The sequence below is a fragment of the Chlamydotis macqueenii genome, chromosome 1 (genome assembly GCF_036417535.1).
Source record: "Chlamydotis macqueenii isolate bChlMac1 chromosome 1, bChlMac1.mat, whole genome shotgun sequence".
Classification (NCBI taxonomy): Eukaryota; Metazoa; Chordata; class Aves; order Otidiformes; family Otididae; genus Chlamydotis; species Chlamydotis macqueenii.
This window is the reverse complement of record NC_141556.1, coordinates 38,806,795-38,823,315: the sequence shown is the minus strand read 5'-3', so window position 1 is coordinate 38,823,315 and position 16,521 is coordinate 38,806,795. Positions and strand designations below refer to the sequence as shown.

Sequence of the window (16,521 nt, the reverse complement as noted above, 5' to 3'; positions counted from 1 at the left end):
AATAACTATATACCTTTCTTTCCTTTTGTGAATTAAATAGCCATTGTGTATTTTAAATTAACTGCTGTGCTTTTCCTTCTCAGAATGCTATTTTGTGTTACCTTCAGCTGACCAAAAGGTCACTGCACCTGAAAGACGTGGTCTTTCCTGGTCTGGCTATCTTCTGATTAGCCAGACAAGCCTCAGTCCAAACCACTGCGCTGATATTGCTGGTCAGAAGGCCACACTATTACTAGTGCTAACAAAAGGGAGGCTGGGCCATGAAGCCTAAGGAGAAATCATACTCTTGTTTTTGGTAGCAAGTCATACTTTAACCATTTTAAAGTGGTCATGAAAATACAGCTTCATTATAACGTAAGGAGATATTACAGGGATCTGCCAAAATAGGTAACTTGGTATACCACTTTTACAGAAATTATAGAACAGCTAAGGGAAGAGAAAACAGGCTGTAGCCTCTGAAACACTTTCTTTCAACGTATTTTATGCAAAGGTAAGCTGATACAAAGCTACAGCTACATGTGCAAAGTATATTTCAAGCAAATACTGAAATCTGCTTAAAAGTTGGGAAAAGTAAAATTCTTATTAAAAGCATAGTATTTCAGTTGCGACATCAAGAATGGTATTGATAAGGCTTATTAAATCTAGACTTACGTAAGCACTACGTTGGCGTTGTACAACATCTAATAGTGCTATTTTTAACTTCCATTTACATTGCAGTAAAAGCGTCAAAAATTCTACACAAATACAGCTTCAAAAGTTCCTAAATGTTTAGGAACAATTAGGACCATTTAGCCAATTCTGTTTATAAAAATAAAAGTCCACTTACTTTTGCATTTTCTTTAAAATAAGAACACAAAATTTCACTCAGCGGACAAGTTAAGATTAAGCTCCTGACATATAAGCTGTTTCACTTGACTGATGAAAGTCATTTCCATCATTTTTCAAAAAGTCAGCTACGGATATCAAGCATCCTTACAAACTCCAGCTCAAGCACTATCCAACTCAGTATTAAATTATACTTTACATAAACACACAGCATGAAACCTTTGGAAGTTTGTGATTTGCTAAACCTCATTATTAAAGTGTTCAGCAACAACAGCTACAAACAGCAAGATTTTTTTCCCCCTCTCTGCAAAAGATTAACAGCATTAAGAATAGTTTAGAGCAAGAAAATCAACTTTTAGCCTTCAAATGAAGTAGCATATTTCACATCTGTTTTCTCATGGCACTGCAAGATAAATGGCTCACTTTCACCTTAAAATTAATATTCAGTAAACTAGCAGGACAACAGTATGCTTTAAAAACTTGTGTTACACTACTAGAACACTTCAAGTTCAAAGGATATCTTTGAAATAATCGCTACATATTGTTTGAAAATATTTTGGCGCTGGCACAGAATCTGCAAAGAATAGCCCAAGCTTTAACTTAATTATGCTTTTACAAGAATTGTGGTTTGAGAAAATACAACAACTTCATAAACATAATAATCACTAAGCGTAATAGCCTTTGGCAATAATGTTCCAAAGCAAGTCGGGATAATCCAAGATAAACCATGACTCCTATTCTTTCTCTCTGTACTTTTGCAGTTAATATAGAAAAATCAAAAGCAAATTAAAATGGTGTGTGTCACACTGTATAAGAGACTGCACAAAACACAAATTCTGTCAAAGCAACACATTTCATGCAGCAATAATTGAATTAGTCAAGAAGAACATGTAACAGAAACTGCAATCCAACAACAAAATCTGCAAAAGCTACTCAAGAAAATTGAAGGACAGTTTATAGAGGCAGTGTGAAATGGTCATTATGCTGCTTCCGGTGCACTTTAATGTCAGATACTCTATCCAGTTAGTGCAACCCCTTTGTCTACACTGGAAGACACCCCAAAACAAAAGGACAGAGGCTACTTATCCCTGCCTAACAAATACTACAGATATTTTGAAAGTAACTTAGAACTAAGAAACATTATAATTAGCTACTGCTAAGACATTAAAACCCTGTAATTCAAATTGTATATGTAATGGGTGATATTAGGATAAATTAAGCATCCAAAATTCAACATATATCAAAAATCAAGCTTCTTCCTAACTGATTCCTAGTCCTCTTTCTTTATCAGTTCCCATTCAATTCCCTGTGCTCATCCACTACCTTATCTTATCTTACTCAGCTCCTACAACTTCTGTTTAACCCCACCAACCTTTAGGCTGCTCACCTATGCGAAACACCCTAGATTTCCACAAGTGCAGTTCTACATCTGAATTGGATGTATTCTCTGTAATAGCTGATCATTACAACACACAAAATTTGCTTATTCTAAACACAATATGTGCTTTGATACTGTTGCACAACTTCCAGTAAATTATTTAACCCTGAATATTTCAAAGATTATTACCCTGACATCCCTAGGCTCCTTTATGTTGACCATCTGAATACAGAGATCAATTCTTGTACATTACTCCCTAAACTACAGGAGGAAAAAATTGTTGGTTTTCATTTAGAAGTCAATACTGCTTAATAAGTGCTCTGAAAAATAACTAGAGAAGCAAGAGTATTATGCAAAGCATGCATACTGATGCTACTTGCCTTGGAAAGGATTGAGGACTTTTAATTTACATTATTTCAGTCACCCTATATACATCTATAGCACCACAAGTGAGAGGGCAGTAAACTGCACTGCAGAGGGGCGAACAAACAGTTGGAAAACTTTTAAATAATAGGTGATGGAACCACGGCCAGATCATATCCATCCCTCACTTCTGCTATGCCAGCAACCGAAAGCCTGTGGTATGCTGCAAGGAGGGCTGCTGTCAAATTCTGAAACCTGCCTGGTACTGCAGACTGATGCAAATTCTTCTATCATAGCAGAGACCGTGACTTTTGCAGGCAGTCCTATCGCACTACCCTACTTTAAACAGGATCACGAGTATGTTAACTTTCCCCATTCTGACAGCCCTACACAGCAGCAAGGCAGATCAGTTAGCCCAGCAGTGTAATTGTTACATTACTCAAACTAAAACATATTAACTCTTGGTTGCTGAAGTGATACATTTTGTCTACTATATTCAGGGAACTAGGGCCAAACTGCATAGGACAAATTTGTATGGGTATGTTAATTTTAGCCATTTTTGTAACTATGTACAGAAAAGATAGCAGAGTTCTTTAATCTCTAGCACATCTAGGCTTCCTCGCTGGCTCTTCGATAGCCTAGGGAACAAGATGTAATTGTAAGATCCTCAGAACTCAGTTTGCTACTTGTGTGGTACTGTACATGGCTCATTTGAGACTTTCCCTAGAGAATCAGCCACAGTTGACAGTTTTGAGAAGTTTAACTACATTTGCAAGTGTTTAAAATCTCTGACAAGTCACTACTATAGACTTACGCTTTCAATAGCAAAATATAACCTTAGACGAAGCACATCTAGTAGCTTAGTTAGTAAAAAAAGTACTAAACTGTACAAATAATCCATAAGATCTGTATGAAAAATCGCAGGGGACCGCATAACCCACTGGTACAATTCATTACATCAGGCACAGTCCTAATGTGTGCCTATGAATGCACACACTTCATAGGGAAGCATTTACAGTTTTCTTGGAAATAAAATTAAGTTCTGGGAAGTAGCAACCACCATCACCAAGGAGCCAGCAGACAAATTCACTATCCTCACAAAGTATTAGCCCCCCCCAACAAAATCCATACCTCACTCAGGACACAGACACTGAACCACTCATGAATCAGCTGCTAAATTGCTGCCGTTCACATCTTGCTCTTCAAGCAAACAAACAAAAAAATACCGTAAGGCATACTGTGAAGTGATTTACAAATAGTTTAATCATGCAGGTACAAGATGATTGTGCAAACCAAAGTGTAGGAAAAAAAGTGCACTGCCTGCCCCAAGCTATGCTGTCACTATTTTTGAGTTAAAATAAAAAAAAAAAATAAAACCTACTGACATCCAATTTAACTGTTAACACTTCACTCAAGTGTAAACCAGATGGGCAAAACTGTGTCATTCAAACAACTTAAAAATATATTTAGACAAAGTGGGAATGACCTACTCACCAGCACAAAAATTTCAAGTCTCAGTTAACAACGTGTTTCTATAAAATTATCTTTTTTCTAAAAAAGCAAAAGTCTCTAGCCCCAAGTTATACACAAGTAGCTTTTAACATACAAAATTTAACAGCAAACATTTTGGTGACAGGTTTAGTTACATTTTCTTCATAACTCTAGACTTGCATTTCAAAAGGCAACACTTCCTTATTCTTTCTAGTCTTATGTTCTTTTTACAGGTAGTTAAAAAATTTCCTATAACTACCCACCTCAAAATTGTCCATTCATAATGAAAGGTAATCAATGATGTGACTTCACTGAAGTTGTGTTTGGTACTGGAATTAACAGAAAGCCTTTACAGTGAATGTAAACCAAAATCACTCTCAAATCACTAACAGTCAGCTCACAATATTTACTATTCAAAGTAATATGTAAAATAAGTCTACTGTTCACCATACACTGCTAGGCTTTATGATTCCATCATCTCAAGCATTATTCTGTGATATTTGCTTGCTTGTTCTATAGTCAAGAATATAGAAGGCTTTCTGAACTAGATTTCCTTGGTATGGAACACTTGAGAGATAACGTTTCATACAGAACAAGCCTAAAAACTAACTATTTAAACTCATTAATACAGTATTTCACTTATTCCTCCTTAGCTGACAAGGAAGTTTTATATATTTCATTATACAAGAGTTTACATTCTTTTCAGCTCCTGGGTTATGTCCAATTTTTGACAATCTGAATGCTAGCATTTCTACAGACTAGTGATGAAGCAGAACATAAAGCTGAAAGCATCCAAGTGATGGAAGAGAGCTGAAGATTTTCCTTCTCTAAAAGAATGAACACTAGCCATCCTTTCCCCACCCTAACCCCCCTCAATAATTTTAGCTATTAATCAACAATAAAAGCTATGTTAACTTGTATAACTCCATTAAAACAAAAAAACAAAATCCACACACATCTAGGTCACATACTTTTATGCGGGACATTGGAAAGCAACATGAAGGAACACTATTTGCCTATTCTAGACATTCGGACATCTGACAGCCCAATTAGAAAATAGGTCTTACTTCAAATCTGTTTATTTTCTTAAAAAATTTCTAGAACTGTATTTAATCAAGCAGTACAGCAGTTCACAAAAATGTGTCAGACTATTTCAAAGTAATTAGCTACTAAATACTTAGCATTTTGAAACAAATACTTATTTTTTTGTTGCAAAAGCCTAAGACCACATATTTCATGTACAATATGGAAACTTATGCTTACGACAGAACACTTCATAAAAATCCAACACACCATCCTTAATGCACTGCTCACTTTGCAAGTCAGTACTAGAGCAATCAATCCAACAGTACCACTGCAACCAGTCATCTTTAATCAACGGAAGAGCAGTTTGACATATCCCGTAACAAGTGGTTAACATCACTCTATTTACTAGCATTTCATAGTACCTCATACTAGTATCTCATGGTAGTCAACATTTATTCATTTTATTAAGAGCTTTCCCTACAGTACACTATCATTAAGTACTTCAGTCTGTCCTCAAAGCCTCAGCTGCAAAGGTTTCCTATGCTTCAGACATTCTCCTACTCCAAACTATGAAGAAATCATCCCTCCTAAGCTTATAATCAGTCAATTCCAAAATGACCAGCATATGCTTAAGTTTAACCTTTTTCTTCCTACATATCTTGCTAAGTTTTCTCACCTATAGTTCAATGAGAAGTCAAAACACTAAGCAAAATCTTACATGAATCGGGATCTAAATAGATAAAGAGCTGCTGAAAATTGCGCTCTAATTTACTTATCAATAGATAAGAGTATAGGAAGCTATCAGAGGTGAGATGTAAACATAAAACTTAACTGCCTGCCAATTAATTTTTTTACATGCTTGTATCTGTGAACCTTAACACTCCACCAATATTTAAACCTGGACACAAACATTCACAGCTTGAGCCCCAGGGGTAAACTGGAAGTGCTTATATGTCCTTGGAGGGTGGAGACAGGATAGGGGACAGGCTTTAGTACAGAAGTTATGGATTTATTTTAACATCAGCAGTGAAGAATTCATAGAAAAATACTGAACTGATAAGGTATTGGCACAACCAAACTTTCAGAAAGGTAGTTTTCTTTCTAATTTCACACTACTGACAATGTTAAATTACTTTTTACTTTGATATGAGACTATTTTAAAACCATATCATTTAAAATTAGTAAGTTACATCCATTTAACACAAGAATGCTTGTGACTACAGCTGACATAAGAAATACTAAGTCTTCAAGAGAAGTAAATTTAAATTTAGCAGACATACATGAAGTTGTGCTCTATGGGACCAGTTTACAGGGACTTAACAGAAGAAGGAACCCTGAAGCAGGAAGAAACAAATATTTACTAAGCAAACGTACTGACACTTACAGACTAAAGTAATAGTAAAAGAAAACACATTTGTGAAGGTCAGATGATCCACATTTACTGTAGGTACAGAAAATCCAAGACAAATAACTTGAACTTCAGATTTGGAAGGGCACTTTGTTGCCCTTTACTAGTAGAAATATTTAAAGACCCTAAGTGGCCATAAGTATCTTAAAATAACAGTCATAGTATATATACACTTAAACCCAGAGTCTTACAGAAACTAGAAGCTTATCTAAGTTTCTGGTTTATGTTGTACCTCTGAAACAAAACACACATTACTCTAGAAATAAAGACCCAGAGGACAAGCTGGAAATGCTCTCCCCACATCTGTTAGCAGAAAAAGCTCTGGAACTTGGGGAGGGAGGGTGTAAGCACTGGATAAGAAATGTTCACCCATCTACCTGTCTACCAAAAACAGGAGGAGGAGGAGGGAAGAAAAAATAAAAAAAGAAAACAGTTTGTCTGAAGCCTATGTAGCATATTCCCCTTTTCCCTTACTGTACACATTCTTTTCCAGTCCAGCAATTTTTAGGAATGGAGCACTCTCTGGAGTTGCAGGGCTGACCGACTGTCATGTATTACTCAGAATTTCTCTAAATATAGGTACAACAGTGTTGTTATAACACTACTAAATAAATACCACAAAGTTCATGTTTAAAGAACAATTTATTGGGTAATATTGTATTTAATATTAGCTTGCTCCCTTCTTTTTAAGATCTAAAATGTCTTAACCAAATGCCTTTTCATAAAGATTAACATAATGGTATCCTTCCTAGTGAAACTGTAGGTGCAGAGGAAGTTCTCTCAGGAACTGAATACCATCACCTAAAACTTATATAGGAAATGAAGAAAGAGACAGCTATCAGAAAGATAAGAAAGTAGCCATTCACATTCACACAGAGCATTCAAACCAAAACTCAAGCAACAAAAACCATGTGACCCAAAGTTTCATGACACATACACAAAAAAATTTAAGAGTCACTTAGCTTTCCTTATTAAAAAAAAAATAAAAATTATTACCTCTGTTAATATTAGCTTTAGCTCTGCAGTAAGTCAAGTATAGGACATGGCACTTAATATTACTTTTATTGCCAGTGAAATTCAGTTTTTATGTAATTTAAACAAAATCTGCAGATTACAACTGATTTGCCTCACTAAAGAAACATGCCAAGTGCAGGAAAAAATATTTACTAACTGAAGTCACACACAATAATAAAAGTCCACAAAATCTGGCATTGTACTCACACAATAGAGTTTAAAGCATGCTAGCAGTGCCCTTTGCTTACTCCAAAGTAAAGTACAGTCATTAGACAAGTGAACCAGATTTGGAAGATATACAGCAACATACATTTCCACAGGTCTCTAAGAAAAGATCCAAAGGTAACATGCATCCCTGTCAGCTTTGGTAGACAAAAATGTAATTCATACGTATAAGCAGAGAGACAACAAGATACTCTAATACCCATGTAGAAGACTCAGGGGTGCAATAATTTTCTCTTGTAGTAGCGTTCACATATATATCACACAATTATACGCAAACGTTTCCTAATTCAAAGCGAAGAATATGACACGAAACATAAGTAGAGATATAGGGCGGGGGAAATTAGATTTGAGCACCAAGAGTAGCAGGGAAAAAGAGTATGATGCAGAAATATAAGATGCAGGTCTTTGAACTGAAAGACAATGAGCTTTAGCTCGATGAGAAAAACTAGCAGTCAGACTACTGAAAAATTGTACCAGCTCTATTTTAAAACAGATTGCAGAGATAGGAACATCAGGAGAAGAGGGAGGAGGTACTTGACGTACTCCAGATGACAGATACAGGTCTAAACTTCATTTGTAAAGACAGAAAAAGAAAACGTGGTCTTGAAAACATTGTTTGGAAAAGGAAGAAGAAGGATATGAATAAAAAATAACTGTGGATTCAAGGAGAAAGGGGGTGTGTGGGGGAAGAAGGGTTACTCCCAAACAACTGCCCTGGGCAGGAGAGGATTATACTGCTGTCAGCAGCATCACAAATGGCGAGTAAACGAGTTAAGAGAGATGATAATGAGCTGCAAAACATTAAAAATGTTTATGATAATAAGAACCACGGCACGGAAACGCAGGACTGAATGAAGCTAAACAGAGCCACGAAACTCTACAAAGAAATGCAGTAACCTAAATAAAAGAGATAGCATGCGAGACTTCTATGAACACCGCACACCTCCGCATTGGTGGAAAGAGGGTACAAAAAAAGGAAGATACTTGCAGCAAGCAGTACCACAAATGCCAAAGGAGGACAAGGCTGTGACAGCCAGGCAAGTTTCCCTACGTCATAGCTCCTCTTATTCCTACAAAGCTAAAGTGGCTCAGCTATACACTTGATAAAAAGCACAACTACACTTTGAAAATGTAAATAAATGTTTCCATTTATTATTGCACCACCTGATAGATGCATAACAACAACTATTTTCAATTACAATTATTGTGGTGATTGAAAATCAAGAGTAGATTTTATTTAAACTAAAACTATTAATCTAATTACATGGTTCAATCAATGTTTGAATTACTGAAAGATACAGACAGCTACAATGAAAAGAGTATTACACCCTCTACTTCTAATGGTTGGCTGAGAAGGCTAAACTTGTTGAGTGACAGCAAGGGAAGGGGGGGAAGTCCCCCTGTGTTCCAGTAAGATTTATTTTTTTTTTAAAGAAAAATTTTAAATAACAGCAACTGTGTTTTAAAAGAGTAATTCAAATATTTCTATTAAAAAAAAAACATAAATACAACAAATTCTCTCTAAGATGTCGGAAGAATCTTGACATACTTCCCTGAAGAAGTAGCCCTCCCTGTGTTTGCTTGGTATCTTAATTTGCCTTTGGTTTCAAAACTCTAGGCTTGCCAAGAGCTATTCCTTTCAAAACCTCAGGAATTCCATTACTAGTTTTAAGCTAAATTAAAGGAAAATAGAAGCATTCAACACATGGCGAAAGTATGCACAAAGTGTTTGTTGATACTCATAAATAGACTGAAAAATTTAGACATGTCTGAAGGATAACTGCTGCACAGTCAGCTCTGTTTTGCTCTGCTGTGCAACTAAGCAAAAAGCTACTGCTGTCATTTCGGAAAAGCTCAGCATAAGATATATTGCTACCAAGATGGAACGCAGCTAGCACTAAATCATTCATTTTTCACTAAGAGTTTACATATAAACCAGAGTTTGCATTTCTGGAAAAGAAAAAAAAAAAAAGAAAAAGGGAGTTTCTCCTTTAAAGCTACTGCTTCAACACCTCCGTTTGGGAAAAACATGTCACACTGTCCTAAGGCACAGCAAAACCAGCCATCTCTCCACTCTGTCAAGCATCTTAGAAGTCATGAAATAGACACTATCTCAGAAATACATCTAATTTTGTGCTGATGAATATCTTTCCAATGTTCACATAACAAACAAATGGTATTACCGCAATCACTTTTACTGACTAAATTACAGTAAGAATGAGATGTCCCCACCTGCATATTGTGCCAGGTGTCATACTAACACACAAGATAATATTCCTGTCCAAACCATTATGAAAACTTGCTTGAAAGACAAATGCTTCATTTGTGTCAAGCTGAGTAATCCCAGCAGATAAGAACTACTACGCAGTTTAATTTATGTGGCAGCAGCCACAGGAAAACAGTGGAAATATCAACACACCAGTTCAAACTGCAGTCCAGCGAGAGATAGATCAAAGTTCTGTATCTTCCGTTAGAAACACTGGAATCCAGGTACCGGCATACAGGATAGAGAGTCTATTTTACCCTTGAAAAGGCAAGAAATTAAAGCAACTTTTCACCACTGAGTCAGCACATAGTAACGGATCGGTGGTTTACAGTAACCGTCACCACTGTGCGAATGACAGCAGCAGGATCTCAACCTTGCCAGGGCCAAAATCACTATGAAGAAAAGCCAAGGGAAAGAAGTCAGTTCTTCAAACTGAAAACATGGTGCCCCAGTCTCTCCTCAGTTTGGAGTACAGTCCAGGAAAACTATCTCACATATGCCAACCGCCCTATAGTTCTCAGCTTTTACTACAAGCATAGTCAATTCACACAGTATTTCTGAATCACATTTTCCTCAACAGAAAAGTAACAGACACATGTATAAGAAAAAGCAGGAAATACTTGAATGCCTTTACCGTAAGATACACATTTATCATAAATAAAGGAAGAGGATAAGCTAAATCTTACATTTGGAATTTTTTTTTTTTTAATCCTGTCTCAAAAACATACGATCAACCAATACTGAACCTTTACATAGGGAAGGAAAAAAAAAAAGTTCTGTGAGAAGAAGTGGCAGGTCTAGTAACTGTGGCTGATTCTGGAAGCTGAAGTAGATGAACGTCACCGTCCAGCCCAGGCGGCTATGACAGCAAAAATATAACTAGCTTACACTTGCCATAATTCAGAGGAGCACATTGCCTAACACAGATATTAGTATTACTTTGTCAACTGAGATTCAGGCAAAAAGTTCAGAGATTATCCTGGACCACCTGAGAAGTCAGTGACAGATTAAGTGCAGCGGATGTGACAAGAAGCTTTTCATCTCACTACCCCACATATGGATGTGAAAGCATTTTAGAAGAAGAACAAATAAGACACGAAATTAAAGGACTCTAAGACAAGAGAAGGAAACAGTTAGTAATCTCAGTAATCACACAGCCGTTTTCCCTAATGAGAAAAGAGTGCATACAGTCAGTCCCAAACATGCAATAATCATGAAATTTTATTGCCTAAACATCAGAAATAAGTCATTAGTTCTTTTCATTAAAGCCAAAGGATAATTATGTCTGTTGTCATTTCAAGCTAGAGGGAAAGACTGAAATTCTGGAGAATCACATGGGTCCAGGAGGATGGGCCTCAATAGTGTAGTAAATTGGTTGTCATGATTGTTGCCACCCTACCAGAAGCAGTGAAGAGAAAACTTTGAAGAGTACACTATACTTGGGGAATACATGATATATACACACACATTCATATGCATACATACTTACTTGAGGAAAACACCACACACCAGTTTATCACCAGTTCAAGTTCAAAAAGAATGTTCACATCTAACACTGATTACACAGAAGGGCCAGCAAGAAAAGATGATGCTCAAGAGCAGAAAATTCAAAGTCTATTATACTAAGACTGCTGTTCTACAACTTATACACAACTAAAATATCATCTGCTTATGCTGCGTGAAATTGGACATCTCCGGACAGCAGTTTTCAGCAAACAGCTCCTCAAATAGCTTTAATAAAAAATAATGTTATGCAGTAGGAGTCAAAAATAAAACCCGTTACATTCGGTTCAGAAAATGTCACTGAAAAGCTGCAGGTAGGGCATCTCTTCCTGCAGTAGCCACTGCCCAGAGTTTACTCATCACCACCCAGCAAAGAGAGGTTACTTACCAAAGAGAGGTTACTACAGACATGCAATAGAGTGAATTGTGTAAGAGCACACTAATCCACTTCAGGAAAAATGAGTCAAAGTAACTGACCAGTGAAGGTAGATTGAGCTAATACTGTCCATTTAACTGCTGATTACGCCTACAGCACATAACACTGCATACAGCCTCTCTGCTGGAAAGGATCACTAATTATGGTAATCTATGGCAGAGCAGTAGAGACAAATGGCTGGAGGACACGGTATCTACAGTTTTCACAGATGTTTGGGAAAAAAAAAATAAATAAATCGGTGCCTATCCATATCCTGAAATATTAAGTACAACTTCTATGATAGCCTAAAAGCCTTAAGACAGATTTTGAAAACCACTTACCATTAAATAGTTACTTAAGAAGAAGTCACACACTGCCTCCTAGGAAACTGTCTGAAGTTATGCGTCTTAGGTCTGCCTCATAATTTTCACAGGTTTGTTCAGTTTTTTTAATCTATGTATTACTGCAAAATACCTTGAAGTTTTCTTAGTGGGCACTGGGATCACTGTCTTTTCTGATTTTAGTCTTTTAAATTTAAGAACGCAATCTACATGGTGAACAAATTCATTGTTTCAAGAATTTGATGGACTAACAACAGCTACAAGCAAGGGCTTATTTTTCCCATTAACTACTGATAAATGAAACAACAGGTACTGAATGAAGACACACAAAAAATTAGTTACTGTACAAAAGGCCAGACTCTTCCCTCCAAATCCTTTCAAAGTACATAATGAAATCAGAGACACCCTGCCACAGATTAAGAGGTCTTAGATGGAAAATATGCCCATGAAACATAACTGACCCGTGTCTTCAAACCCTCAGTGCTGAACGAGCTCAGCCTCACTGAATTAGGCCAGTACCGAATATACTTCAAACTGGCATAATGTGTCACTGTCACCAAAAGAAACAGACACACCCTGCTCCCCTTACTGCTTGCTTCCACCCCCATCTTTGTGCCAGCACAAATGTTTGTGCAGCAAACTGATCCAGCTTAAACCTAACCCTCCCCTCCCTGCCCCTCCCCCAAGTCAGTTCAAACCTCAACCCAGTTCACCACATAACCATACAAGTATTTGCCTGCACAAAGGAGGAAGCAGCAGAGCCGGGTGGAAACAAACAGGACCAGGTTTTTCAATGGTGGAGCTGGTCCATGCCAGCTGTAGGCCTATGCAAAGCAGTCGGTTGCAGGCTGGAGTTCCATTAACATCAGTCTCACACCTTCAGGCCCATTCAGTGCTGCTCTTCCCCTCCCTCTCTGGGATCCCACCTCTTTGCTCACACAGCCCCCGACAGGTACGCAACTGCAGGGTAAGTCGGTTCAGGGTGCTGAGTCAATTAAAAACTAACTTTACCTCAAAAAAAAGTTGGTAGTTTTCAGCCAGTTCAGCTTCCCAAACCAGCTCCCGGTGCAATGTTACCAGCACAAGGAAGAAAGAAGAGGGAGGCTGGGAAGGCGGAAGGCCTAATCTTGATCAGCTTGTGATACTGTGCATAAGCACTTGTACACCACCACATTTTAAATTTAAACTTGCCAGAGCAGCTGAACATGATTATTTTAATTAATTTGTTCCTAAAATTAAACCTTCCCCAAGTTTTCTTCAGAAACCTGAGCACCCATAGTCTACTTGGGCACAAGCAGCAGGAAGTGAGGCCAGTTCACTATATTAACCAGTTTCACTCCTCCTGTTTAATAAAATGAAGATAGAGCATTATCTAAGCATTAACTTAACGATACTTTCACCAGATACTCTTTTAAATGTAATTGATTAAATCACCTCAGATATTTGCACAGGAATAACATACATGTAATAAAACCAATGCAGCGATGTTAGTATCATCTTAACTGTACTTCAGTATTTACAAGGAATTTAAACTATGGTTCGGGTGATTAAAGTGGTTTTACAAACCTCTCTGCTCAGGAGTGACTGTCATCCACTATTCAAAAAGTTGTTTTGCTTTAAACTACAAGACCCAGTGGTCACAGAAGTGAACAACATTAATTTCAATGAGTTCGGAATCAGACCCCTAATAAACATGGATACAGCTACTTTACTTTCAAGCTAATTTTTTAACAGTAAAGTATTGTAAGCAGGAGTACAGACAGCTGCTAGCAATAATCTTGCTAATGTTCAAACAATGGAATTTATTGCTGGATTGTTAGATTTAGCAGGGATTTATTTCTATGGCAAATAAATATATGTTTATGTTGATCCAGTTAACAAAGAGACAAAACATAATCGTACCAATTCAAAAGACAAAACATATCAGCTTTACAGATCAAGAACTGTATAACTGAAGCGCAGAATCAGATTCATGTATCTGCAAACCAGTCTTCCCAGGTGCCATATATGATATTTCGCAGTTTACGAAACTCTAAACTCTCCTTTTCTTACAAAGATACGATTCTTCCACAAACTACCACCTGCCCATTGCAACAACGTAAGACAATCTTTCTTCTCTTTAAAAGAAGTTTCTTGTATGATGAAAAAGCGTTCCAAGCTACTCTTCCTGTAAGAATTATGCAGAAATAAGAACAGTTTATTTTGACTACAACTCACCACCAACACTTAAAACAAGACACAGAATGGAAAATGAGCAAAACCCTGGAAAGCCATTTAACCAGACACACATACAACTGCTGGCATGCTGTTTCAACAGGCATTTTCAAAGCACTCTTGACGTAGAGGCAAATAAACTCAGAGAATCTCAGTCAAGGAATAATGTTCTTAATCACTTTCCATTTGGAATAGTTAATAGTTTTTGGACTTGAACTGGCGATTTATACTGACACAGGGTTCTTTTTAAGCAGACACAGACAGATGTGCTTTTCAAATGCACTTGCTAACCAAGGAAAACTGCCAACGAACTTCCCTGGCAGTTCTGCTGACCTTAAGAAGACAACAGGATGCTTATTGGATCTGAATCTATGTGTCTTAATACTAAATAACTTCTAACATAGCAATAAATCAATAAATCTTGGAGACATTAGGTTTTGTTCTCCTAAATACAAATATATTGTACAGCTAGGCAGAGCACATTTAATGATAGATTCACGATACAGAATTACAGCTAACGTTAACACTATTAAAGCAAGACAAAAAATACTTACTCAAATCTTTTTTTCTCATTACACTAAATGTCACTTTGTCACCAGCACTTTAGTTAAACAAAAACACTAAAAAAAAAAAAGACTATTCCAAAATGTTACAAATAAAAAACTTAAAAAAAAAATATTATTCATATCAAAGCGCAGCTGGCAACTTTTTCAACACTTATTAAAATCACCCTTGCTTCCTACTGTACATATTCACTGCAATATTCTTTTCAACTCACAATCCAACAACATTCCTAGTGATTTCCAACCATAATTATGACTTTTTATGCATGCATGCTGAACAAGGTGCAGCGACCAGGAAGATGAGAAAACATGCTTTCATTTTCCAGAAAATCAAGTTTAGATGGAGAACCGAGTCAGACTAGTAGGGAGACACCTTTTGACCTTTGCAATTCGTCAGCTCTGTCCTTGCTACATTCGCACACAGGGATATGTCAGAGAAAGAGCAGTTCAAAATGAGGAGCAAGTAAGCTAGGTATCACTTCCATTCATACACACAGCACCGCTTCGAGAAGCCTGGAGGACCCCCTTCCCCTCGGGAGGCTCTGTCTGCTGACCCCAACCCACAGACCCGACAGAGCTATTAATTCATCTCAGGGTTTGCACCTCGAAAGCCTCTGGATTTGCTCGGCGATGTGGAGAAAAAAAAAAAAAAAAAAAAAAAAAAAAAAAAAAGCACTTGTCTGGAGAGGCATGTGACAGAAGCAGCTGACCTAGAGGAAGGCACAAGCGCTTGACAGGTCACAGAAGAGGAGGCTGAACTACCAGAGACACCAAGCAGGGCGCAGGCGGGCGGCCAGGCAGCCGGGATCCGCACCCCGCGCCAGACCCACCTCCAGCAAAACCAACCGCCAGCGCAGCTTTCACGGCTCCTCTTTTGTTTTTTTAAACTCACACCCCGCTCATCCACCCCCGCTCCCTCCCTCCCGCCCCAGAACAAGGCGGTGAACCCCCCCCCTCCCACAAACAACCACCGGCTTCACCACCACCCCCCCACCCCACTCCATGCCCCCGGCCGTCCCCGCCCCGGGGGGCCCCAGCCGCCAGCTAGCCCCCCCACCCCGCCACGCCGGACCCACACCTCGGCCGGGGAAGGAGGGCAGGTCCCAGCCCGGCTCCCACGGCAGGAGGCGAGAGACAGGGCTGCTGCTGCTGCCGCCCCCGAGCGAGCCCGGCCCGAGCGCGGCCCCGGGAGCCTCCGCTGCCGCCCCCTCCCAAGAGAAACCGGCTGGGCATCCCTGCGAGAAGGAGCCGGGGGCGAGGGGAGGACCAGTACCCAGCACCCACCTCCGCCACGAGCCCCGCGCTGGCCGCCCCGCCGGGCCGGGCCGCCTGTGACGGGCGAGACGGCGGCCCCGCGTCCCGCCGCGGGTAACGGCTGCGCCTCCCGACAGCGGCGGCAACAGGGCCTCGCTCTGGGCCGCACTCTGCCCGCGACAACTTCCGGGGCACGGCGAGAACGCCTTCCGGGGGCGGGGGGAACGGGGCCGGT

The 16,521-nt window shown here is 38.8% G+C and overlaps 1 protein-coding gene across 1 annotated transcript in view; it reads right to left on the bottom strand.

The window, feature by feature from the left end:
• FRS2 (fibroblast growth factor receptor substrate 2) overlaps positions 1-16,448 on the bottom strand; it is a 50,896-nt gene extending 34,448 nt beyond the window's left edge. The window contains exon 1 of the mRNA XM_086749166.1: positions 16,317-16,448. The gene's annotated coding sequence lies outside the window, so the exon portion shown is untranslated. The remainder of the gene's footprint in view (positions 1-16,316) is intronic.
• Between the last annotated feature and the right edge of the window lie 73 nt (positions 16,449-16,521).